This window comes from Dreissena polymorpha, chromosome 9 (assembly GCF_020536995.1).
Source record: "Dreissena polymorpha isolate Duluth1 chromosome 9, UMN_Dpol_1.0, whole genome shotgun sequence".
In the NCBI taxonomy this organism is placed as follows: Eukaryota; Metazoa; Mollusca; class Bivalvia; order Myida; family Dreissenidae; genus Dreissena; species Dreissena polymorpha.
Window position 1 is genome coordinate 12,224,747 of NC_068363.1, and position 26,918 is coordinate 12,251,664.

The 26,918-nt window shown below is 34.5% G+C and overlaps 1 protein-coding gene across 2 annotated transcripts in view; it reads left to right on the top strand.

Moving 5' to 3' along the window:
• The window catches only part of LOC127846658 (uncharacterized), a 195,282-nt gene extending 169,259 nt beyond the window's left edge, over positions 1-26,023 (top strand). The window contains exon 25 of one of the 2 annotated variants that reach the window (XR_008033599.1): positions 25,169-26,023. The gene's annotated coding sequence lies outside the window, so the exon portion shown is untranslated. Of the gene's footprint in view, positions 1-17,516; positions 17,587-25,168 lie in introns of those variants that run through there. The other variant, XR_008033600.1, reaches the window with a different exon arrangement.
• Positions 26,024-26,918: the final 895 nt, after the last annotated feature.

Genomic DNA, 26,918 nt, shown 5'->3' on the forward strand with positions numbered 1-26,918 from the left:
GAAACCTGTTACAAAACATTGCTGCCAGGTATTAGGGCGTTTTTTTGTGAAATCTAGTGTAAACTACCTGTTCAGAACTGTTAAGTTTCTTGGGGTCTCAGGTGAGCAATTTAAGGCCTTTGACCCTCATGTTTGTTAGTAAATATTGATACCTTTTGGAATGTAAGCAGCCTTTGGAAGCCAAGGAAATGAAGGGGGTTCACTCCAAGCAGATCCTGGACAGAATTTAAGACAATTCTTGTTGTTCCTAGACTTAAGTATGCAGGAAGACTCTTATTTGACATTAAAATCCACATTTATGACTAAATCAAAAGGGTTGTATTGTTGAAGACAATAACCCACCTTTTTTGTGTTTGATTTCTTTCCATCTTTCAAAGTATTTTAGCAAACATCTTGTCCTAAAATATTTATGTTGCAATCTTCAGTTGATTTATTTAGTTTTTGTGTAGCCTCACTGTGTTTATCATATGACTTAACGCTTGCATAATCAAATAACATCAATTGTAATGATTTTGAAATTATTTTCAATAATAAGCAATACAAAACTATTGTTGCAGATCAGTGGAGGTTGAATTGGAAAGTAGGAGTTTAAATCTAAGTGCATCTATCATAAAAATCCGAATTGAACTCGGTATATGTTGCAAAACAAAATTGTAATATATTTTCTTGACAATCATGCAGAAATTGTCGTGGCGATCAACTTATATAGGAATGGAAAGGTTATCATTTCCCCCACCTTATATTATAGTACGTTATTTACTTGCATATAAGATTATCTAGGCATAGAATTTATTCTAGCTCAGATTTCTGTTTGTTTTGTCTTCTGATGTAGAATGTTTTGTTGGTTTATTTATTATACTCACGGGAAGCTTATCCTTTAAATGATGATCTTACTTTAATTAGTGTAGGTAATTGCATTCAAATCAGTTGCCGTATTAAGACTTTCTTGAGTCTTATTTCCTGGGCTTAATAAGAACAATGTGTTATTTTGAGATATCTTGAGAACGCTGCAAAAGTGAGGATTGAGTCTAGGAACCTCTGTTTATTAGGGGGACACCTTATCCACTGTAATGTATCTGTATTGTTTATTAGGGGACACCTTATCCACTGTAATGTCTCTGTATTGTTTATTAGGGGGACACCTTATCCACTGTAATGTCTCTGTATTGTTTATTAGGGGAACACCTTATCCACTGTAATGTCTCTTTATTGTTTATTAGGGGGACACCTTATTCACTGTAATGTCTCTTTATTGTTTATTAGGGGGACACCTTATCCACTGTAATGTCTCTTTATTGTTTATTAGGGGGACACCTTATCCACTGTAATCTCTCTTTATTGTTTATTAGGGGGACACCTTATCCACTGTAATGTCTCTTTATTGTTTATTAGGGGGACACCTTATCCACTGTAATGTCTCTTTATTGTTTATTAGGGTGACACCTTATCCACTGTACTGTCTCTGTATTGTTTATTAGGGGGACACCTTATCCACTGTAATGTCTCTTTATTGTTTATTAGGGGGACACCTGATCCACTGTAATGTCTCTTTATTGTTTATAAGGGGGACACCTTATCCACTGTAATGTCTCTGTATTGTTTATTAGGGGGACACCTTATCCACTGTAATGTCTCTTTATTGTTTATTAGGGGGACACCTTATCCACTGTAATGTCTCTTTATTGTTTATTAGGGGGACACCTTATCCACTGTAATGTCTCTTTATCGTTTATTAGGGGGACACCTTATCCACTGTAATGTCTCTTTATTTTTTATTAGGGGGACATCTTATCCACTGTAATGTCTCTTTATTGTTAATTAGGGGACACCTTATCCACTGTAATATCTCTTTATTGTTTATTAGGGGGACACCTTATCCACTGTAATGTCTCTTTATTGTTTATTAGGGGGACACCTTATCCACTGTAATGTCTCTTTATTGTTTATTAGGGGGACACCTTATCCACCGTAATGTCTCTTTATTGTTAATTAGGGGGACACATTATCCACTGTAATGTCTCTTTATTGTTTATTAGGGGGACACCTTATCCACTGTAATGTCTCTTTATTGTTTATTAGGGGGACACCTTATCCACTGTAGTGTCTCTTTATTGTTTATTAGGGGGACACCTGATCCACTGTAATGTCTCTTTATTGTTTATTAGGGGGACACCTTATCCTCTGTAATGTCTCTTTATTGTTTATCAGGTGTCCCCCTAATAAACAATAAAGAGGCAGTCACCCCACTTAAATATTATTTTGTGTCCACAGTTTCAGATTAGCCATCGTCTGTCAGTCCTTCCTATCTTCTGTCTTTTTGTCCTTCCATTTATCGTTCTCATTTTTTGTGTCGCCCATATTTTAAAAAGATTGCTTCTTGAGGGTTGAAACTTATCAAAATATATCAACCAGCATGTGAACATGTGCTCCTTTGAAAGTTTGGAAGTTTCTACATAACAAGAGTTGTGGTCATTTTTTAGCACAAAATGACAATTTTTCAAAATTGTTTGGCATGTAACTTAAAAAGTATTGTTGCTAAAGGGCTGTAACTTAACAAATATATGAACAATCATGTGAACCTGCGTTTATTTTGATTTGCAGGTTTATGACAGAGCCTGATTTATGGCGCCTTTTAATGATGTGGGTGTGTGTTGCACATAACTCCTGAAAAAGTATCGCTGCTAGATGGCTAAACATGTACCAAATATTAACCAGCATGTAAACTCGTGCACCTCAATAGGATTTGACAAATATTAATGATTTTACCATTTCACAAAATTTTATGTCAACGAAAATAAATGAAACCACACTAAATGTAGACATTTTTAGCTCGACTATTATATATGAATTATATATAGTGGAGCTATCCTATTCACCCCAGTGTCGGCGTTAGCGTTAGCGTGCAAATGTTAAAGTTTTCGTACCACCCCAAATATTTCCTATGTCCCTTGACATATTGCTTTAATATTTTGCATACTTCTTTGACATGACCCCAACCTACCGGTATAAACAAAAGCGAACAACTGTATCAAGCATTTTGTAAGAATTATGGCCCTTATTTCACTTAGAATATGCATATTATTGATAAATCTATGTAAAAGTTTGCGTACCACCTCAAATATTTTCAATGTCCCTTGACATATTGCTTTCATATTTTGCAAACTTCTTTACCAACATGTTCCCAATCTATAAACAAGAGCAGACAACTGTATCAAGCATTTTGTAAGAATTATGGCCCTTTTTTGTCTTAGTAACTGAATATTTTGTTAAATTTTGTGTTTATATCCACTTGACTTCTAAAGTATTAAAGCTATTGCTTTCAAACTTCAAATATTTTCTTACTATCATAAGGGTACTGTACCTGCAAAGTTCAATTTGACCTTGACCTTTGAATGACCTTGACTCTCAAGGTCAAGAGTAAATTTTAGTTAAATTGCCATAACTTCTTTATTGATGATCAGATTTTATTAATACTTTGACAAAACAACACTTACCTGAATTCCACAATGGATTCCACCCTAACAATACCCCACGCACCAACCCAGAATCCCTGCCCCTCCGCCCCAAAAAAAGAATAATATTTTTTTTTTCCTTTTTTTATTTTTGAAAGATCATCTAATAAATGACCACACCCACAGTATACCACCCTCTCAACCCCCCCCCCACCCTAGCCCCCCCTCCCCCCCCCAAAAAAAATATTTTGTTTTTTATTTTTTAAAGATCGTCTAATAAATGACCACACCCCACATTAACCCCCCCCCCCTCAACCCCACCCCACCCAACCCAAAAAGAATATTTTTTTCTTTGAAACATGGTTAAAAAAAAAAATTATTTACTTTGTTTTTGAAGGACCGTCCAAACTTCCCACCCAAGCTATTGCTATCAAACTTGAAATAAAATCTTATTAGTTTGTTTTATGTCTTTACAAATGTTTAATAGAGTGTTGAAAATATACCTGAACTTTTACCTTGACCTTATTGAAGAATTTGAACAATTACCCCATGATGGCTTACGTTACACTGTCAAGCACTCGAATAGTCAAGCGCACTGTCCTCTGACAGCTCTTGTTTTATTTCAAAAGTTTTGTACAATATACATATACAACACCTTGCATATCTTTCATTCTTAAGTTACACATGTATGTTTTATTGTGCAGACTGCCCAGGCTGCAAGATGCGGTACAGTCTGGCCAAGGGTGGCTGCATGCACTTCACGTGCCCCCAGTGTGGATTCCAGTTCTGTAGTGGCTGTCAGCAGGCGTTCCACAAGGATGGGGTAGGCTTCTTTTTAGTGCTAAACCGTCTCCTATTGAGACACACTCTGGGAAAACTGGTCTTAATGCATGTGCGTTAAGTGTCTTCCCAGATAAGCCCATGCAGTCTCTTAAAAATGAAAATCCACTGAGGCAAAAATAGTTGAGCCCGATTAGCTTGTAAGGACTTCACAGGCTAATGTTGGACGACATACATTAAGCCCAATTTTCCCATAATGAGGCTGTATTACCTGAAAGCCTAAAAAAAACAGTTCAAAAGGTTTTCAGTCAACCTTAGCTTTAATATATTTTCATGTTCCCCAAACAACCTACAATTGTAGACTGAAAATATGCATTATTATTAATAAACGTGTGTTTCCAGTGCCAATTCATAATATATCTCTACCTCAAGTATGCAACAGTTACATCTGTAAACTGAAACTAGTCTTTATTAAGCACATTTGATTTACGCTTTTTAATGGACACCTTGCTCTTAATTAGCGAGGCTGTTTTCGGAGGAAACCCGAGCTATTGTCATAGCCAGCTCGTCGTCTGACGTCCGCCGTAGGCGTCGTGCTAAAACCTTAACATTGGCCATAACTTTTGAATATTGAAGATAGCACCTTGATATTTGGCATGCATGTGTATCTCATGGAGCTGCACATTTTGAGTGTTAAAATTTTACGGTGAACATCATCCTTCAAGGTCAAGGGTCGAAAAAACAAAGTCAAGGGAATTAATAAGCTTTAAATGGACATAGTTATCTGACCTGCCCAGGTATATATTTTTGTTAAATAAATCAAAGCGGCGCAGTAGGTGGCATTGTGTTTCTGACAAACACATTGTGGTAAAAGGTCAAGGTCATGGTCATCCTTTACGGTCTACGGTAAAAAATTCAAACTCAAGGGAATTAATTAGCTTGAAAAAGGGAGATAACAAGTCAATATTGAACATAGCCACTTTATATATTTGGCATGCATGTGTATCTCATGGAGCTGCACATTTTGAGTGGTCAATCACAGTCACGGTAGTGGCTTTTAATTATTTGCTACTAAAAATAGAGATTTGTTAGAGACAATTATTTTCAAGGGAAGTAATTTATATAATTATAAATCTCATATTATATATTTCCTTACCAAGAATTGAAGTTCTTTTCACAGTTACTGTACAGATTTATTATTTTGATTATTTATAACTCAAATAATTGATTTGTCAAAGTTTTTTTAAAGGATGTAATTATAATTTCTTTGATGTTCATTACATACCTGTGGACTTATGTCCATAGATACATGATCGACTCTGGCTATGATCTCTTTTAAACCACAGGCCTTGGTTGTCAGTAATGTCTGACATTGTCATAATTGACTGTGAGACCCTTCGCCTCCCCTCCCCCCGGTTGGATTGGACAAAATTCGAGGGACGTAATAAGCTTTAAAGGGAGATGATTTCTATACCTGCCAAATGATAGCGGCGCATAGGGGGCATTGTGTTTCTGACAAACACATCTCTTGATATAATTATCATTTCTTACCTGTTCTAATTTGTGAGTGCTAGTTTTCTTTAAATACCAGTGGACTTATGTCCATACATACATGATGAACTCTGGCTATGATCTCTTTGATAAACCACAGGCCTTGGTTGTCAGTAATGTCTGACTTGGTCATTTTTAACTGTCTACAGACCCCCCCCCCCCCGATTGGATTGGACAAAATGCAAGGGAAGTAATAAAGCTTTAAAGATAGATGATGTCTATACCTGCCAAATGATAAATAGAAATTTGCTTTCAAAGTGGCGCAATAGGGGGAATTGTGTTTCTGACAATCACATCTCTTGTTGGGTCACTAGGTCAAAGGTCAAGGTCACTGTGACCTCTAAAAAAAAAAATTCTGACAAGCTTTCGCAGCCGAGCGTGGCAGCCGTTATGTGGTGCTCTTGTTTTAAATAAACAATAACCATGTTTTTTGCTAGACTTGCAAGTTGCTGAGATCATGCCAAGCAAAGGGCCTTCACTGCCATCACCCTCGCGATTGCTTCTACTATCTCCGTGACAACGATGTACCCCAGCTGCAGAAACTCCTCAAGGTATTACAGTTAAACAGAGTTTAATGCATGTGCGTAAGTGTCGTCCTTGAATAGCCTAGCCTGAGCACAGGCGAATCAGGGACAACATTTTACGCCTAGATTAAATAACAGAGGTATAACAGATGGTGCTGTATAAGTCAGTGCTGCATTTTCCACCAGACAATGACTGTTTTTGTTTGAAATATAATTGAGCCTATCTCTGGGAAATATGTCTGTGCAATCTGCACAGGCCAATGAGGGACAACAATTTCTACTTTATTTGAAATTTGATTTAAAGGAAGTCTTTTCTGAGCGAAAATCCAGTGTAGGTTGAATGTTTTGTCCCAGATTACCCTGTGCAGACTTCACAAGCTAATCTGGGACAAGATTTTACGCATATGCATTAAGCCTAGTTTTCTCAGAGCTAGGCTCATTCTATCTTAACACATGCCCTTAACTATAATCTGGTGTGTGTGTTCTAGAACCACAAGGTTGCGTTCAACACCGACCCCCCAGAGACGCAGGCAGACCGGGCTCACTGCTTTGTGATGGAGCAGAAAGAGAGTGGAGTTCAGAAGAAGGACGAGGCATGCGGCAATGAGACTTCACCGGGCATGGCGGGACTTTGCAGGTCAGACTGGCAACCTATGTTCCAGCTAAAAATGTTGACACGTTTGTTGTCCCTTTTAAAACCTATTTAAATTAAAGACCTTTCTTAAAAGATTCATGTGGAAGCCTGTGCAACAGTATCTATTCACTGGCAAATATGAATAAGTCTTGGTCTAAAATTAGGTCAATGTCGAAGATAAAAATAAGATCAAGTGATGTTAGATTTGGATGCAAAGCGTTGTAGAAAGTGGTATTAATGTGCATCTTGTTGTGTGTTTACCATTTGCCAGCTTTCAAAGGTCAAGGTTACACTTAGAGGTCAAAGTCAAAGAGGTTGCTGTTAGCTTGACCAGAATGTAACTTTGTCATTCATCATGCATTAAAAAAATAAATCCTTAAATGACCCCTATGAGGATATGTTATATCCGGAGTAACACCCGTTTCCGACCTTCTTGGTCAAAGTCACATTTAGAGGTCAAGGGTCAAATAAGGCTATGCAATAACTTCAATATTCAATCAGCCATTTTTAGCTTGCCTGAGTACAATGTCATGGTGAGCTTTTGTGATCGCCTTTTGTTAATCGTCCTTTGTGCGGCATCATCATAAGCCGTGTTAGCACTCTAGAGGCCACATTTATTGTCCAATCTTCATGAAACTTGGTCAGAAGATTTTTGTCCCAATAATATCTGGGATGAGTTCGAAAATGGTTCCTGTTGGTAAAAAAACATGACCCCAAAGGGGCGGGGCCTTTTTCCTTAAATGGCTAAAGTAAAACCTTGTTAACACTTTAGAGACCACATTTGTTGTCCAATCTTCATAAACATTGGACAGAAGATTTGTCCAATGATATCTGGGCAAGTTCGAAAATGGCTGTGGTTGATTGAAAAACATGGGAGCCTTTAGTAAAACCCTGTAAATAATTAGAGGCCACATTTATTGTCCCATTTTCATGAAACTTGGTCAGAATATTTGTCTCAATTAATCTTGGATGAGTTCTGTTTGGTAGAAATACATGGCTGCCAGGGGGTGGGGCATTTTTTGCCTTATATGGCTATAGTAAAACCTTGTTAACACTCTATAAATCACATTTATTGTCCAATCTTTATGAAACTTAGACAGAACATTTGCTCTAATGATATCTTGGATTAGTTAGACAATGGTTCAGGTTAGTTGAAAAAAAATGACCACTAGAGAGTGAGGCATTTTTCATTATGTGGTTATTGTAAAACCTTTTTAACACTCTTAAAGTCACAATTGTTGTCCAGTCTTTATTGAACTTGGTCAGAACATTTTTTTTGTAATAATATCTTGGATTAGTTTGAAAATGGTTCCAGTCTGTTGAAAAGCATGGCCGCAACAGGGCGGGGCTTTTTTCCTTATATGGCTATAGTGATACATTGTTTACACTCCAAAAGTCACATTAACAGTTCAATATTCATGAAACTTGGTAAGAACATTTGTTCTTATGATATCTTGGGCTGCATAGAACAGGTCAGTTCCTTTGTGTCTCAGGGAAGCGACGTTGGGCCTTTCAGGCCCTCTTGTTTAATTAATGACCACATATGTCCACCATGAGAAATAAGTCCACCATGAGAAGAGGATGTGTCAATGTTGCATCTGTTTTGGAAGTAGGAACCTCAAGGTCAAAGTAAAACTTGTTTAAGGTCAATTGTTATTTAATCAAGGTTTTCCACAAATATTAACCATGTTGAGAAGATGTGTCTTTCAAGGTCACACTAAAGTCTAAAGGTCAAACATGTTAATGATGCAGTTTGTTAAATAATTACAATATGAAATTGACAACTGGTGTGATATGTGTTCCACAGGCATCTAGCTTATGATGTAAAAATGTAAATTTGCAATTTTTATAATCCTAAATGGTTAATTGCAAAAGTAACCCTGTGGTATACCTTGCCATTTTCAGTAACCACTATAAGGAGTACCTGGTGAGTCTAATCAACAAGAACAAGATCGATCCCATTGAGATCATGGACATGGATGCTCTCAAGATCCTGATCGAGAGAGACGAGAAACAGATGCCGCCCCTCAACAAGAACGAGACCGAGGCTGCATATAGAAAACGAATTGAGAAGGTTTGTCTGCTCTTTGCTATTCAGTGATCTTAAAAGCAAATGTCATAATGCACATGTTTCACCAGTTCAATCCTTGTTTTGCGCTATTTTAGTTAGATATTATTTTATTTGTATTGTTAGATTTCAGTACAAAAACTAAAATATTCATTATTAAAGTATTTTGATTCATGAAGGTCAGTGTCTATGGTGAGCAATATTTATGAGTAGTGTCATGCGAAAATGCACTTATGACATATTAATCTCCATGCAGAGTTGTTGTTCCTTGCTCTCACATACAACCTCTGCCATCACAAGACAATCCTTCCAGATTTGGTAGGATTTTATTTTTGTGTTTAAGTATGAAAGTATGAAAAGTCATTTCGTTTTCTTTTATATTTTGAAAATAGTGTATACGTTTCAGTTCATACTAAAAATAACCTAAATTAAAAAAAAGTAAAAATAACAATGGTAAAATGATTTACCACGGAGGTTGATGCCATATATGGCAAAATGGGGCAGTCTTGTCAGGAGCTTCACTGTCTGCTTATGAGATCACGAAACTTAACTTGATATCAAACACACTTTACAGGCTGATTCATGACATTGGATCACAATCCATCCTGGTCAGAGAGTAGATCTTATTTCATTAAAACAAAAAATACCATAAAAGCATAGAATGTCATCATAGATAATCTGGAACACAGCACTCATTGCTTTCTGGTGACAGTTCATGCTGCTGTATTAAGCAAGGTTTTCTCACAACATGATGCAATCAATGCCTGTACGTTTGGACTTTGGTACATAGTTTGTGTATATATAAACAATAGTGTATTAACTTGTGTTCAAGCTATACGAACACTTTGTGGAACACTTAAAAGCAAGTCATTCCGATTAAATTATCAATTCATCAAATAGCAAGATTTGGTTGGAATGATGTTTCTATATGTATGACAAGACCAAATCTTGCAATTTATAAAACAAATTATCTTTAATGGTTTTGATTACCTTCAAATGCGTTTACCAATCAGTTTCTTTGACAATATTTCAAATTCCAGCGAGTGTCTGTAGTTGTTTCTTCTTCAAACGCCACATACATATTTTGCAAAATGAAAGAATGTACTTTCTAGCTTATTTGCTTTTGATTTCAACATAATTTAGAATTCCAATATTACCAAATATGAGTTCCTGTTTTCAAAGGTTGGCCTGGTTATCCAGTTTGTTGAACTTTAGTCTGGCAATCTGGGGTTGTCTGTAACTTATTAAGCCTCGTCCTGGTTAAACTAGGTTTAATGCATGGGCATGAAATGTTGAAATACTATTTAACATCTGTATTTACTCCACGACTGATAAAAGGAGAGGCTTGATCAGGTAAGATTACAGACGAATTTTGGAGAGGTAAGTTGACTGCCATTATAGAACTGAAGTACACATGTACTGTTAAATATGCTGAAAAATCACTGCAGACATACTCATGTTCAATGTTTGAATGGTTTTCTATTATTTTCAGTTCATCAAGGATAAATTAAAGTTGCACAGATAACGTGGTGTGGTGTAACCAATAAACGGTAAATGTGGTTATGTGTAACCCATGCTCAGATTACATGGTGTGGTGTCAATCGTGATACATCGGCTATCTCGGATTCCTCCGTAAGATAGGCCTCGTGGCTAACGGTCGCCATATTGCCTTGTATTACTACTTTACTACCCAAAAGGTTGTCAGTCTATTGTTATTAGGCTGTATACGATGCGCGTTGAACTAGCGCCAAACTTTTTACCGAAACTTTGATATTAAGAGCACTATTAACGTTCATTTGTGTTGCATTTTGACCTATTATCCAAGTGATTTACTTTTCCATTATTATTTAATCACCCTATCATCCAATTTTTAAGATGAAATTACGGTGTTTACAAAACCAACCAAACCGAAAGTGAAACTGGATGCATTACGTTTCGCGATGTAAACATTAAATATTTGTTCAGTTTGAGGAAGCGAATCGATAATAGACGTTGGAATATGTATGCAATACAGACTATCATTGCCGATTGTAGTACTGGCTAAAAAATACCTTTTATGACAGGTCATGTATAGAACGTTAATCAAATGAAATAGTGACCATAAATCACTACAAATGTCTGGGTTGTTCATTAACCCATTTATGCCCAGTGGACTCACCCATCCTTCTAAATTGGATCAATTTATTTCCAAAAGTAGGGGTGTCTGGTATATTTATTTCTATATTTAGAATATTTCTTACAGAAATTTCTTTAGGCAAACAGCGCAGACCCAGATGAGACACCGCATTATGCGGCGTCTCATCTGGGTCTACGCTGTTTGCAATGTCCTTTTTTTCAGGACGCTAGGCATGAATGGGTTAATATAATTAATGCACGTTTCTGATCTAATTGCCTGTATCTAGTTGTAATTACCATGATATTGATAAAATTAAAACGTTTTTTTTTTCATAAATTAACATTACATGTTTTATTTTTATCATTTAGGGAATATATAATTGTATCATGAAAATGATCTAAATTATCATGATTACTTTAAAGTAGAATTTTTAAATTTTACTCATTATTTTTAATGAATTTCCACATTTGCTTGATTCAAAATAAAATGTATTAATAAGGGTTTCAGTTGTTAGTTTTAACCCTTTTTTAGTTCGATTAAATTTAAAGTACTAACTACGTACATGTATGTGAAATGCTCTTGAGTTCGTTTCCTGGGCCTAGAACCAGTACTTGGGTGTCTCTTGGAGATTTCTTAAGAATGCTCCCACACTGGGGATCAAACCAGTGACCTCCAGATCATTAGGTGGACACCACATCCATTACACATCAGCGACCTTTAATTAGTAAATTACTTTAGTATTGCAGCATTATATAATGTAATGTTGCTACATATTTTTGGAAAATGATTAATGTGCAGTACTAAATAAATCTAAATGCATACAATTTTAATTGTGTATATTGTGTGATTATTAGTTACAAATTCCCTTTTTACAGGTATACTGGATTATGAAAGACTGATAAACATAAAATTGACAACTCATCTCCCCAACGATACTTTGTGTGGCTCATTCTCAGAACAAACCCATAGTCAGTGAGAAAACTACAGTGTAAAAAGACCACTTGATTGTGACAATTATGGCTGACCAAGCAAATGTTATCATTTAAAATAAAGAGAACTTCCAGTTCAATATACATTTTATACCAATTATGACATTGGCCAACACAGAAAATAATTATAAGGTTGATTTTCCCAAAATTGACTGTTACAATTGGATACTGTTTTAAGCTTCACTGTACTTTGTCTGAAAATAAAAGTCCTTTATGATGTAATAGAAACATACATATTTAATTTTTAGTTTTACAAGGATATATATATACATACATATATTATAATATCTTTTATCGATGGTCAATCAATTTAAGTTTAACTAATATATACATACACATTTTATACATGTGTATGCTTTGATTTTTTTCTATTGAAGCCAAATTAATATCCCATTAGATAGATAGATAATATCACAGCAGTATTTCTATTTTGTCTGCAAGTACTGCAGAAATCATGGATTATTATTTTACTGAGTCAGCCTTAATCTTTATATTATAATTGTTAAAACAGATTAAGATGTGCATTATACAATTGAGGATGCATCAAGATTAAAAAATGGTACATGTATTAATTAATAAAGAACCAATAACAATCAGAAACTGTGCTTTTTTTCAGTATTGTGTGAAAGGATTTGAAGTAATGATGTGTTTTTGAAATATGATTTATGTGAATTTGAATAAATATATAAAATTTAGTGATTTTCTCAGACAAAAACTGTTAATTACATAGTAAAGTATTCAAAATGTATTATTGTAATATTTATTCGAATTTTTTAGTACAAAAAGCACTTTTCCCTGGCATTTGTATTTATAGTAATTGCATATTTTATAATTCTGACAGAATTTATAAACTGTGTTCATGCACATGAACACGGTTTCATTTTTTGAGTATTTAAACAAGAGGGCCATGATGGCCCTGTATCACTCCACTGCTGAAAAAAAGGCTGAAACAAATTTCTCTGCATGTGCAAATACTTAAATATAGGCCCTATTTAAGCACATGTACACTTTTGTGACCTTCTGGGCTGGGTCAAATTTAACCCCAGGGGCATAATTTGAGAAAACTTTGTAGAGGACTACTATATCTCACTACATACAAAATGTGGTAGCCCTAGGTCCTAGAGTTAAGGACAAGAATATTTTTAAAGTTTTCACAAAATAAGAAAGATATAAGCGTATATAATGTTCAATTTTGTGACATGCGGGTCAGGATCAAATTTGACCCAAAGGGCATAATTTGAACAAACTTGGTAGAGGACTATAAGATGTTACTGCATACCAAATTTGGTAGCCATAGTCCAAATGGTTTTCGACAATAAGATTTGTAAAGATTTCACAAAATAGGCGCTTTAAAAGCGTTTATTCAATTTTGTGACCCCCCGGGGCAGGGTCAAAGTTGACCCCAGAGGCATTATTTGAACAAATTTGGTAGAGGTTTATTAGATGTCACTACATACCAAATTTGGTAGCCCTAGGCCCAATGGTTATGGACAACAAGATTTTTAAAGTTTTCACAAAATAGGCCCCATATAAGCGTTTGTTCAGTTTTGTGACCCCGGGCAGGGTCAAATTTGACCCAAGGGGCATAATTTGAACAAACTTGGTAGAGAACTATAACATGTCACTACATACCAAATTTGGTAGCCCTATGCCTTATGGTTAAGGACAAGAAGAGTTTTAAAATTTTCACAAAATAGGCACTATATAAGCATATAATTGATTTTGTGGCCCCCAGGGCAGGGTCAAATTTGACCCCTGGGGCATAATTTGAACAAACTAAGTAGAGGACTATACAATGTCACTACATACCAAATTGTGTAGCCCTAGGCCTAATGGTTATGGACAAGATTTTTTTTTAAGTTATCACAAAATAGGCATTATATAAGCATATGTTCCATTTTGTGACCCCCGGGGCAGGGTCAAATTTGACCCTAGGGATTAAATTTGAACAAATTTGGTAGAGGACTATTAGATGTCACTATATACCAAATTTGATAGCCCTAGGCCGGATTGTTATTGACAAGAATTTTTTTGAAGTTTTCACAAAATAGGCCTTATATAAGCATATGTTCAATTTTGTGACCCTCGGGGCAGGGTCAAACTTGACCCCAGGGGCATAATTTGAACAAATTTGGTAGAGGACTATAAGATGCCACTACATACCAAATTTGGTAGCCCTAGGCCCAATGGTTATGGACGAGAAGATTTGTAAAGTTTTCACAAAATATACCCTATATAAGCATATGTTCAATTTTGTGACCCCCGGGGCAGGGTCAAATTTGACCCCAGGGGTATAATTTGAACAAATTTGGTAGAGGACTATTAGATGTCTCTACATACCAAATTTGATAGCCCTAGGCCCAATGGTTATGGACGGGAGATTTTGAAAGTTTTCACAAAATAGGCCTTATTTAAGCAAATTTTCAATTTTGTGACCCCCAAGGCAGAGTCAAATTTGATCCCAGGGGCATAATTTGAACAAATTTGAAAGAGGTACACCCCAGAAACATTCCTAAGAAATTTCATCAGAATTGGACCAGTAGTTTAGGAGAAGATGTTTAAAGGAAAAGTTTATGCATGGATGCACGATGGACACAGGACCTTTGGCCAGTGGAGCTAAAAATCAAATTAAACATTTAGTTTTGATTTAAAATCAGTTTTTATATGCAAGTGTCTATTTCACTTATAAATTAAAACAGCATATTATTCATTATTGAAAAGATTATTCCAAGCTTGATGTCATATTTCAACTTTGCATAGTGTAGTTAATTGAACATTGTATTGAACTGTATGGGCAGCTATGTTTTTTAATTTATGTATGTTGTATTATACAAAATGCATTATTTCTACCACAAGTAGACCATATAAGGCCTACTGCTACTAAATAGGCACTGGTATGAATTTGACACTGTTTTTGATGCTCATACAAAACTTTAATTATTACTACACTTTAGTATATTAAATATTTTCAAGTTTTTGTTCAACATTTTTTGCAAAAGAAAAGAGTGTCTTAATGCATTTGAAAATATACTTAAAACAAACTAAAAATGCATTTTAACATACCTTTTTCCTGGTAAAGTGTATTTGGGATGATAAAAAATACACTTGAAGAGTATTAATGCTGGAAAAATGCAGAAAAAAATACATTTGTTTCTGTTAGAAGTGTGTCTTGTCTGCATTTTTAAGTGTATTAAATGCACATCAAATGCAGATAAATACAATGCCAATACTGTTACATGTATTGTAATGGACATAAAATGCACTTGTTCTTGTAATTAAATGCTTTAGTGTATTGAAATAACCTTTTATAACGTTTTAACAATTAATAATACCTTTTTATATAAATTTTCTTTTGAAATGTGACACTTAAATGATTTGTGTACCACTAGTAAGAGATATAATTTGTGCTCATAATGCTTTATCATTACACTACATAATATCATTTGTTGTATGAAAATTACCCGTAAAATTCATGTGAAAGCTCAAGAAATCAATAGCAGCGTGCTATACCCTGCTCCTTTTTACATGACTTGATGGTATTTAATCCCCAATTCTACATGGCTAAGGGAAAATTAATGTGAAGATTTGACAAATAAGTCTTAACTGGGATCCAATAGGCAGACTTTCATATTACTTGTATTTAATTTAAATCATGATCTGAATTGCTCTTTGGCAAATCTTTGTTGGTCACAGTATTCAACTGAATTTTGTTCACTTCGTAGTGATTATATTTTCTATATTTATCAGACAACATCTTTCTTCAAAAGTTTAACATGATTGCTTGGTTAATTTAGAAACAAGATCAATGCATCATAACATAAAATGAAAAAATGTGTAATAGTAAAAATGGCAGCAAAAAGCACTAGATTATCTGCCTTAAATCTGAGACGATATGTTGATGTATTGGAATTTCTCATAAATAATGTGCTCCATAGTTGTATAATTGTTTAGTCGCATGCATGAGTGGTGTCAATGTCACAATACCAATTAAAGCCTATAATTTACTAAAACAATTTGAAGTTTGATGTGAGTTTTTTTCAAGATCTGTTATATATAATTATATATACATGTATATATATATTGTTGAAAAGTTAACATGCAATAAGTTTATTGTAATTAAGTGACAAATAGTTTTACTGATTTGGTTGGAGGCATATATGCAGATATATCATGGTTTGTGCAGAGGACAGTAGCAAAAACAAGAGCTGTCTCCGTAGGATGACATACGCCCCCGATAAACGCTTTAATAGAAGTTATGAGCATTTTCAAAACCTAAAAGCCGACCCTAAGTTCAAGGTCAAAGGGGTCAAAATTTGTGTGTGTATGGGAAGGCCTTGTCCATATACACATGCATACCAAATATGAATGTTACATCTGAAGCGACATAGAAGTTATGAGCATTTTTTCGAAACCTAAATGCAAAGTGTGATGGATAGACAGACGGACAGTGCGATCACTATATGCCCTCCTTTGGGGGCATAAAAATGTGTTTCACATTGTTTTGGTAAATGAGTAATGTAGTTAAAAGAACATCAATTATAAAGTTATTGATTATAAAGTGTTGCTGGCATATTTGATGCATTCATCTAGCTATAAGAAGGTCCCTGTTTTATCCCCACTGGCACCGAGTGAGGGTTCTCAAAATCTTTAAACAATATGAATAACTACATATAGGGTCGAGAGCCTTGTTGATATGGGGGCTAAACACCTGAAATCAAAGCGACCCAGGTTAAAGGCCTAGGCCAAATAAATAAACCAGAGGCCGCATGATCCTGCTATACTCTGAACAAGTATTGTTTCTTCTCAGAAAACTGGCTTAAGTGTCTTACTAAGCTTTAGACTTTGAGTTTCAGTGCAATCAATCTAAAATAAATTGGTCAAATTAAATAATAATTTGTAAAAAATAAACATTCTGCACAAATTCAATTATTTACTTTACCTGTGTGCATGAATCATTTCAGTCTTGATGGTTAGTGAACTATGTCAAAAGCACCATAGCTATGAAACACTTGTTTTTTTGAATTGTGCAATGTTCCACAGAAATGATGCTGATGATTATTCTACACGATGATGAATTCAATTATTAGACATATATTTCTAAATTCCATTTCCACCAACAATTCGGTTATTCCACTACCAGTTCACATGCTTCATACACAGTTGAAAATAACACTATTTCACTCAACAACCGTGACACATGTACTCAATTTTTCAACTTTTCGCAATTAAAATTGTCTTCTACTGTTATTGTTGTTGTTGTACTTTTGAAAGTAGTTCGAAAGATGGCGACCATTAACCCAGAGATTGATTTATGAAATAAATCGTCTGCTGATCCAGAGTGGGTGTGGTGTAAACAGTGCACAGTTAATGTGGTGGCATGAAACCAGTGCATATATAAACAGGTGACGTGTAACCAGTGTTTTTGTTGATTGTTATGAAGAACATGCATTGCAGAATGATATGGTTAAAGAGTTGTTGTACAACATTATGTTTATGACTGAACATTATATTCTTTTCATTCCGGATATTTGATTAGGGTTTAAAGGGATCTTTTCACGCTTTGGTAAATTGACAAAATTGAAAAAAGTTGTTTCAGATTCGCAAATTTTCGTTTTAGTTATGATATTTGTATGGAAACAGTAATACTGAACATTTATCATGGTCTAATATAGCCATTATATGCATCTTTTGACGATTTTAAAACCTAAAAATTATAAAGCGTTGCAACGCGAAACGATTGAATAATTTGGAGAGTTCTGTTTTTGTCGTTAAATTTTGTGAAACCACGAAGATTGCTTATATAAGGTATAAAATACGTCAAGTATGTGTACTTGGCGGAATAGCTCAGTAGGCTAAAGCGTTTTTACTTCAGGACTCTGGCAGGACTCAAGGGGTCACAGGTTCGAAACCTGGTCCGGGCAATGTTCTTTTCCTTTTTTTAATTTTATTCTTGATTTTTTACTGGAGCTTTTACGATCCAATGTTTACATTTATCGATATAAAGCATTTAATGAATAAGTTAAAAAATGCCAAATTCTGTGAAAAGGCCCCTTTAAGAACAAATGGTAACAACAGATTTTTTAGCCTTTTGTCAAATTTGTTAAAGGGAGACTAAGCGTGTGTTTCATTATCGTTTAAACCAAAGGAAATATATTGTGAACATTAATGATTAAAAGTGTTTTTGATTATTTTTTTTGCATCTGAACATGCTTCTGTTTATGCAGGCTGTGCAACTTTGCATAATATACTTAATCCTCCTGTTCAAAAAGTGAATGTGATCTTATAATGCATGAAAATGCATTTTGTGAGATCATTTACATATGGGCTGCGCTCTGTGAAAAAGGGGTTTAATTCATGTGCGTAAAGTGTCATCCCAGATCAGAGAGGACACTTTCAGCTTTTATGATATTTTCTGTTTAAAGAAAGTCTCTTTGTAGCAATAACCCAGGTAAGGCGGAAAGTGTTGTACCAAATTAGCCTGTGCTGTAGCCACTGCACAGGCTAATCTGGTACGACATTTTACGCACATGGGCATTAAACCCCCTTTTCACAGAGTGGGGCTCATGTTTAAATATTTGTGAATCAACATGAATCAACATAGTTATATTACCAAAGATACGGAACTCAACACTTGTGAGCATATCATTGTAACATTACTTTGTTTAATGGTTGATGTCATTCTAAGTATTGGGGATGCATATTTGATTTAATGTAAATTACTATGAAATTACCCATGAATGTAATCATCTTTATGTTCGGGAATGACTATGAAATTACCCATGAATGTAATCATTATTATGTTTGGGAATGACTATGAAAATACCCATGAATGTAATCATTATTATGTTTGGGAATGACTATGAAAATACCCATGAATGTAATCTTTATTATGTTCGGGAATGACTAGGAAAATACCCATGAATGTAATCTTTATTATGTTCGGGAATGACTATGAAAATACCCATGAATGTAATCTTTATTATGTTCGGGAATGACTATGAAAATACCCATGAATGTAATCATTATTATGTTTGGGAATGACTATGAAAATACCCATGAATGTAATTATTATTATGTTTGGGAATGACTATGAAAATACCCATGAATGTAATCTTTATTATGTTTGGGAATGACTATGAAAATACCCATGAATGTAATTATTATTATGTTTGGGAATGACTATGAAAATACCCATGAATGTAATTATTATTATGTTTGGGAATGACTATAAAAATACCCATGAATGTAATTATTATTATGTTTGGGAATGACTATAAAAATACCAATTAATGTAATCATCTTTATGTTCTAATGGATATAAAACAAAGTGTGCTGTTAAGTGGACGGTGATACTCTTTTCTATACCATAATCTTCTTTATACATGATTTAATGTGCTTTAATTGTAATGAAACATACAATGTCCATGTGCTATAAATGTGCTTTAAATGTAAATCCTGTACAAAAAATTGGTGCTGTGCTTAACATTTGCATGAAAGCGTAAAGTGTTGTCTCTAATAAGCCTGTGCAGACTTCACAAGCTATTCTGAGACAATAGTTTACAAACATACATAAAGCCCTGTGCTCAAACATATTTAACTGAGCTGGCTCATGAACTGGTAGAGCCTTTTAAGAATCTATATTATCTTGTATGTTAATATATGTCAAATATTATAAGTTTCATATTTTTATTATTTTTGTTATTTGAAATGGCTGCTTTTTTTGTTCTATTATTGAAAACATTGTTTTGATTTTAAACCGTGTGTTAATGCATTTTTATAAGTGTTGTTTGTTATGTAATCAGGAATTTTATTACATATTGTGTTAAAAAAAATTAACTTAATTAATTACCAACATTATTTAACGACTTATTTGTTGTTGTGTTTCATTGTTAGATTTTAAAATCAGTATTGTTTTCAACACAAATGTACAACACTCTGAGATAGAGCTGTAACGATTCGGCTCGATGCATCGAAAAACCGGTTCAACGCCGCCGATTCGATTTCGATACCAATACGGCCAATTTCGATTCGATTCACTGCAATCCCGATCGATCCGCATTTTAAACTTTACTTTTCAAATCTGTCGTCTAAACTTTCTTGTCATTCGTAATACGTCTTGTGATTGGTCAATAGCCAATATGGCATGCAATGAATGAATGAATAGCATGCTGAGCATTACATCAGCCAGTAAAATGGCTTCTTCAGCCACGCTGAAAGACGCACCGTTAAAATAAAAATAAAAAGTATGGGAACATTGCTGTTACTAAATTATACCCATGTGATGTTTTGATATCATTTTTTTTCCTCAATACATATGGTTTGTTTACTAAACTGTGTGCATTCTGTTAAGAAGTCAACTGGAAGTTGTTTATATACTTACATTTTTTTATTCTGTTAAACACGTGTGATACATTGTGTATTTTATGTTGTTGTTTTTAAGAATAACTCAACAGGAAGTTTTGTTCAATAAATTTGTTACTTATAAAACAATGTTGCGTTTTTAAATTTTATTAAAAAAATTAAACACTTTAAATGTTCAACATAATAAGTTAATAACAAATACCAAACATATTAATGCATGTCCTGGACAGACCAAACATGAACAAGTTTGCAAAATAAGCAGCAAATAGTTTATTTTGAATCGAATCGAAAATAATCGAATCGAACCGTTTGGTATCGAAATCGAATCGAATCGAATGATGGGTGAATCGTTACAGCTCTACTCTGAGAGTTGTCGCATATTTTGGAAGCATGATTACACATGTTTTTCGACAAAACGGTCCAAGAAAAAAAATCTTTATTGTGAGACGCGTTCTAGGAAAAATGTGTGGGGCTAGATTAGGCTGTGCAGTCTCCACAGGCTAATCAGGGATGACACAGCGCTTTTATGATTTTTTTTGTTCAAAGGAAGTCTCTTCTTAACAAAAATCCAAGCTAGAAAGAAAGTGTCGTCCCCAATTGACTGTGCAAATAGCACAGGCTTATCTTGGACATCTTCTGCACATGCATTAAGCCTGTTTTTTTGCTAGATTATGTCTGACAATAAAGATTGAAATTTGGATTATCATTTGCCTTTAATGTATATACCAGGTTTCATGATAAGATCTTGTATAATTTCTTAGTAACTGCAGTTATAAGTGTTCGTATTGTGTAACTGTCATCTGGATTTTGACCTGTGGTGAAATAAAATGTTGTGCATAATTCTGTTATCACTCTTTATCTTAATACACAGTTTCATATTTCAAAACGGGACGTATTATAGTTTCACCCTTGGCGGGCGGCGTCCACAGCAGTTTCCACTCTATATTTCAAATAGTTTTCATCTGATCTTCACCAAACTTGGTCAGAAGTTGTATCTAGACAATATCTAGGTCAAGTTCGAATATGGGTCATGCCGGATCAAAAACTAGGTCACAGGGTCACCTAGTGCATTTCAAGGATTAAGCATGATTTCCACTCTCTAACTGAAGAAGTTTTCATCCGATCTTCACCAAATTTGGTCAGAGGTTGTATCTAGACAATATCTAGGTCAAGTTCGAATATGGGTCATGCCGGGTCAAAAACTAGGTCTCGGGGTAACTAAGTGCATTTCAAGGATTTAGCATTGTGTCCGCTCTATAATTGAAGTAGTTTTCATCCGATCTTCACCAAATTTGGTTAGAAGTTGTGTTTAAATGATATCTAGTTCAAGTTCAAATATGGGTCATGCAGGGTCAAAAACTAGGCCACAAGGGCACTTAGTGCATTTCAAGCATTTAGCATTATGTCTGCTCTCTTATTGAAGTTTTTTTATCCGATCTTCACCAAATTTGGTCAGAAGTTGTATGTACATGATATTTAGGTCAATGTTAATTGTGGGTCATGTAGGGTCAAAAACTAGGTCATGAGGTCAATTAGTGCATTTCAAGCATTTAGCATGGTGTCTGCTCTCTAATTGAAGTAGTTTTCCTCTGATCATCACCACATTTGGTCAGAAGTTGTGTCTAGATGATGTCCAAAACCTTCTTGTGACAGTTTGGCACTCATGTTATGTTTTTGGAGAGGTATTTTAGTCTTTGCATATGGACTGACAACAGTCAGACAGAGGAAAAGAGGTCAAAAGTCAGTCCTCTCCAACAAAATGGAATGGAAACAATAAAGATACCTCACAGCATTAACAGCCACATAATACATTTAAAAACGTAGAAGACCAGAGTTTACAATTTTTTTATTCCATAATGAGAGAGTACAATATAAATAACACAATTATCAAACAAAATGATGTAACAAATAAACATCAAACATGATGCATTCAATAAATAGTCTTGTAACAAAATTTCACCTAAATATATCATATTGGTCTTTTTAATTCTTTTTTTGTTACTCTGTGAATGGGTCAAATTAAGCTAAGAGCACAAATCTCATACATGTATGATTCAGCAACTTGCAGTGTTGTATTAACTTTTTGTGAATAATTTTGTTTCTAATTCAAAGCTCATGGCTTTAATGAGCTCGTTGTAATGTAGAACAAGCTCTTCATATCAGTCGTGTTTTGGGAAAATGAGTCTTATATCATATGCAGCGCAGTCTGGTCAGAGGCTTTAGACCACAAAACTTAACTTCACAGTGGGCTCACTTCTCAGGCTGATATGGGATGATATGTCATGCATATGCACTGCTTCACAATCCATCCCTACTTTAGATTATAGAAAGTAAGACCATATTTCCTTAAAACAGAACATACCATAAATGAAGACTGTTTCATCCGAGGTAAGCCTGCACAGATTGCACACGTTGCTCTATGGTAAGACATCATGCAGTTGCATTAAGCAATGTTTTCTTAGAACACTATGCATTCAAGGCCGTTTTGTTTAAGTTCTGGTTCATAGTTTTGGTATGTATTAACTTATGTTGTAGCTGTTACAAAACTTGGTTGATCCACTTTAAAACTAGTCATTCAGACTTAAATATGAATTCAACAAGTTCCCGGTAGCAAGTTTTGATTGCCATTAAGTTTCTACATTAATTACGTGCCCAAATAAAACATTTTATAGAAAATTAACTTCATGCTTTGTATTACCTTCCACTGCATTGGCCTTCTGGTTCCCTTGTCAATATTTCAAATGCCATTGAGTGTCTGTACTTTTGTCTGCTCCAAAAGACGAATATGTGTTTTGCAAGATGAACAATTGTACTTTCTAGCAGTTCTGATTCCAAGATTATAAAATATAGATACCTGTTTTCAAAGGCTGACCTGGTTATCTGAGATTGTAGATCATTAAGCTGTCTATCATTGAGCCTCGCTGTGGGGAAAATGGACTGGATGCGTATGCCTAAAGTGTCATCCCACATAAGCCTGTGCAGCCTTCACAGGCTAATCAGGGTCATCACTCTCCGTTTTAGTGGTATTTTTCATTTAATGAAAACATCTTGAAAGCAAAATTCAGTTTAGGTGGAAAGTTTTGTCTAATGTGGGACGACCCTTTATGCTTTAATCCCAGTTGACCCAGAGCTTTGCTCATTTTAATCTTTTAAACCATTCTATTGACTTTCTAAAGACCAGTCACATATCGTGTGACGGGATTTGTAATAAAATACTTTTTAAGATCAGTTTTTATCCATGTCTGATTATTAGGGTTTAGATCAGCTAAGCTTGCTGAGGAAGTGGATAAACCGTTAAATATGTTGACAAATCTCTGCAGACGAACTCGTTTTCATAGTTTGAGTGTATGTATATTTATTTTCAGTTCATCAAGGACAAGTGGAAGTTGCACAGATAACATGGTGTTGTGTTACCAGTGAACAGCAAATGTGGTACTGTATAATCAGTGCAAGGATAACATAGTGTGCTGAAACCAGGGAACAGAAAATGTGGTGGTGTGTAACAAGTGCACATATAACAAGGTGGTGTGTAACCGGTATTTGAAAGATGAGCTTGATCGTTATGAAACACGTGCATGCCACGACAGAGAGGTGAAAGACTTGTTAAACAATGTAATGTTCATGACAGAACATGATCCTCATTTAATATGTCCCCTTATTTACAGGCTAAACAATATATAGGCAAACTTATCTCAGTTTGTCAGTATTCTTTTCCTTCTTGGCTATTTGATGGGTTTTTAAGAACAAATTAAAGTAGCAACACATTTATAAGCGTTTTGGCTTATTTGATAGTGTGAGAGAAGGCCCTTGTTTGTTTAAATATTTAAACCAAAAGACATAATGTGGATATTTAATGACTAGAAGTGTTTTTCACATATGATATATCTACAATTGCTTCTATTTATTCAGGCTGTTTAACTGTCAATCCTCTTTTCATTAAGGGTATGTGTTTTTATTTGTGAGATCATTGGATACTTTATATATGTTAATCAGCATAAATATAACATAACAAATCAATGGCCTTAAGTTAGGCATGCAAGAGAATATTTTACGTGCCACTCTTCTACTATTCTATATACCTGGTACATGATTTAATCGAGTAAAGTGATTTTGGTACATTTTCCTGCATTATGGGAAAGTGGTTCTTATGCCATATGTCATGGTAATGCCATGCTATGATAGTTAAGTAAAGTATAGTAAGGAATAGTGACCGGTAAAGTATTGTAAGGAATAGTGACATGTGTAGCAGTCCTTTTTTCAGCACTCTTTCTTTTTCATCCAATACAACATAAAGATTATGGTATGATTTAATGTGCTTTAATTGTAATGTAACATACAATGTCAATGTGCTTTGAATAACAATATGTGAATCAGATCTCAATATTAATACATGTACCTGAAAATGGTGGTGTGCTTAAATGTGATCAAAGATGAAGTGCTTTAAATGTGTTAGTAACAATATGTATGTTTAAAGTACATACTATTTAAATATTAATTATTAAGGCTGTCTGTACAAATATTGCTAAGTGTTTATTTATTTTATTATTTAGTCTTTGCTTTTATGATATGCATTCATTGTTCTGTTATTGAAAATATTGTTTTGATTTTATACCATGTTATAATTAATGTTATTAGTGTTGTTTGTTTTGTAATCAGAAATTTTATTACACATTATGTCCCTTTTATTAAATAGGTTTTCGATAAACATAAGTTATTCGTACATTTGTTGTTTTAATTTGTGTTTGAAATTTAAATGTTTTTGTTGCTTTCATCACAAGATTTTAACACCCTATTTTAGTTTTTGTTTGGTACTCGAAACATATATGTTTAAACCATTTTGACACTTGTTCTCGCAAAGCAGTCAAAAAAAAATATTTCAATTTCCATCTCCATTTTATTCTGACCAGCAGGCTTGGATGCTGTAGCGACTTTCTCTGTTTGCTGTAAGCTTCAGTATGTTAATGATTTTGGAACATTAAATATTTGATTCATTTCGATTTCTAGAAAAAGTCTGGTATGTAAATACTAAGTGCTGCCCTGAACATAAGTACATTCAAAACTGGATACGGTTTTCAACTAGTTTCATATATTGCAACAGAGACACTTGGCATCATATGGTTTTTACTTGTGTACTAGAAAGGCAGATGGTAAAAAATTTCTGAGTCATATACAATGAATATTTTGTGATTCTTCACTTTTATGTCAGAACTCATATTGCATCTGCTACTATAATATTGCTTATATGGTCAAAGGTTAACTTAATTGTTAAATCAGCAAGCATGGTTTTATTTTTACATTTTTCAAACAATTGATATGAACATAAATAGCTCCATGAACAAAATTCCAGTCAGCAACATGTGTAAACCATTGTCAAACATGCTTTTCATACTGTAACATGAAATTATTTTATGGCACAAAACATGTTCATGTCCTCCTACTGTCACAATATTCGATCCCAGTAAATACTGATCCTGGTAAATATTTATACTCAGTTATTTGAAGTTCCAAAGCAAGTTGTGTTGTAGCCTTATAAATATCAATATCTTAACTTTTTAGCAGATGTTTTTGAACTTTGAGAATGACCTTGAACCCACAAACAAATATCAAGTTGCTATCTCCAATATTGCAAAAGTATTCATAAAATGAGCGATTTTGGCCACATATGTTTGACCTCTGACCTTGAAGGATGACCTTGACCTTTCACCACTCAAAATTTACAGCTCCATGAGATACACATGCATGCCAAATATCAAGTTGCTATCTTGAATATTGAAATACTGCAAAAGTGTACATTAAATGAGCGATTTTGACCCATATATTTGAACTTTGACCTTGAAGGATGACCGTGACCTTTACTTTTCACCACTCAAAATGTGCAGCTTCATGAGATACACATGCATGCCAAATATCAAGTTGCTATCTTCAATATTGCAAAAGTACTCATAAAATGAGCGATTTTGGCCACATATGTTTGACCTCTGACCTTGAAGGATGACCTTGACCTTCACCTTTCACCGCTCAAAATATGCAGCTCCATGAGATACACATGCATGCCAAATATCAATTTGCTATATTGAATATTGAAATACTGCAAAAGTGTACATTAAATGAGCGATTTTGACCCATATATTTGACCTTTGACCTTGAAGGATGACCTTGACCTTTCACCACTCAAAATGTGCAGCTCCATGAGATACACATGCATGCCAAATATCAAGTTGCTATCTTCAATAAAGCAAAAGTTATTGCAAATGTTAAAGTTGGCGCAAACCAACCAACAGACCAACCAACCAACCAACAGACAGGGCAAAAACAATATGTCCCCCAGTATATACTTTGTTGACGCCGGACGGCGACCTGATGACGTCCTTAATTTAAACGCTAAGATATTTAAAGGTACATGTTCACCATACACAAATATTACTCGAATATGGCCAACAATT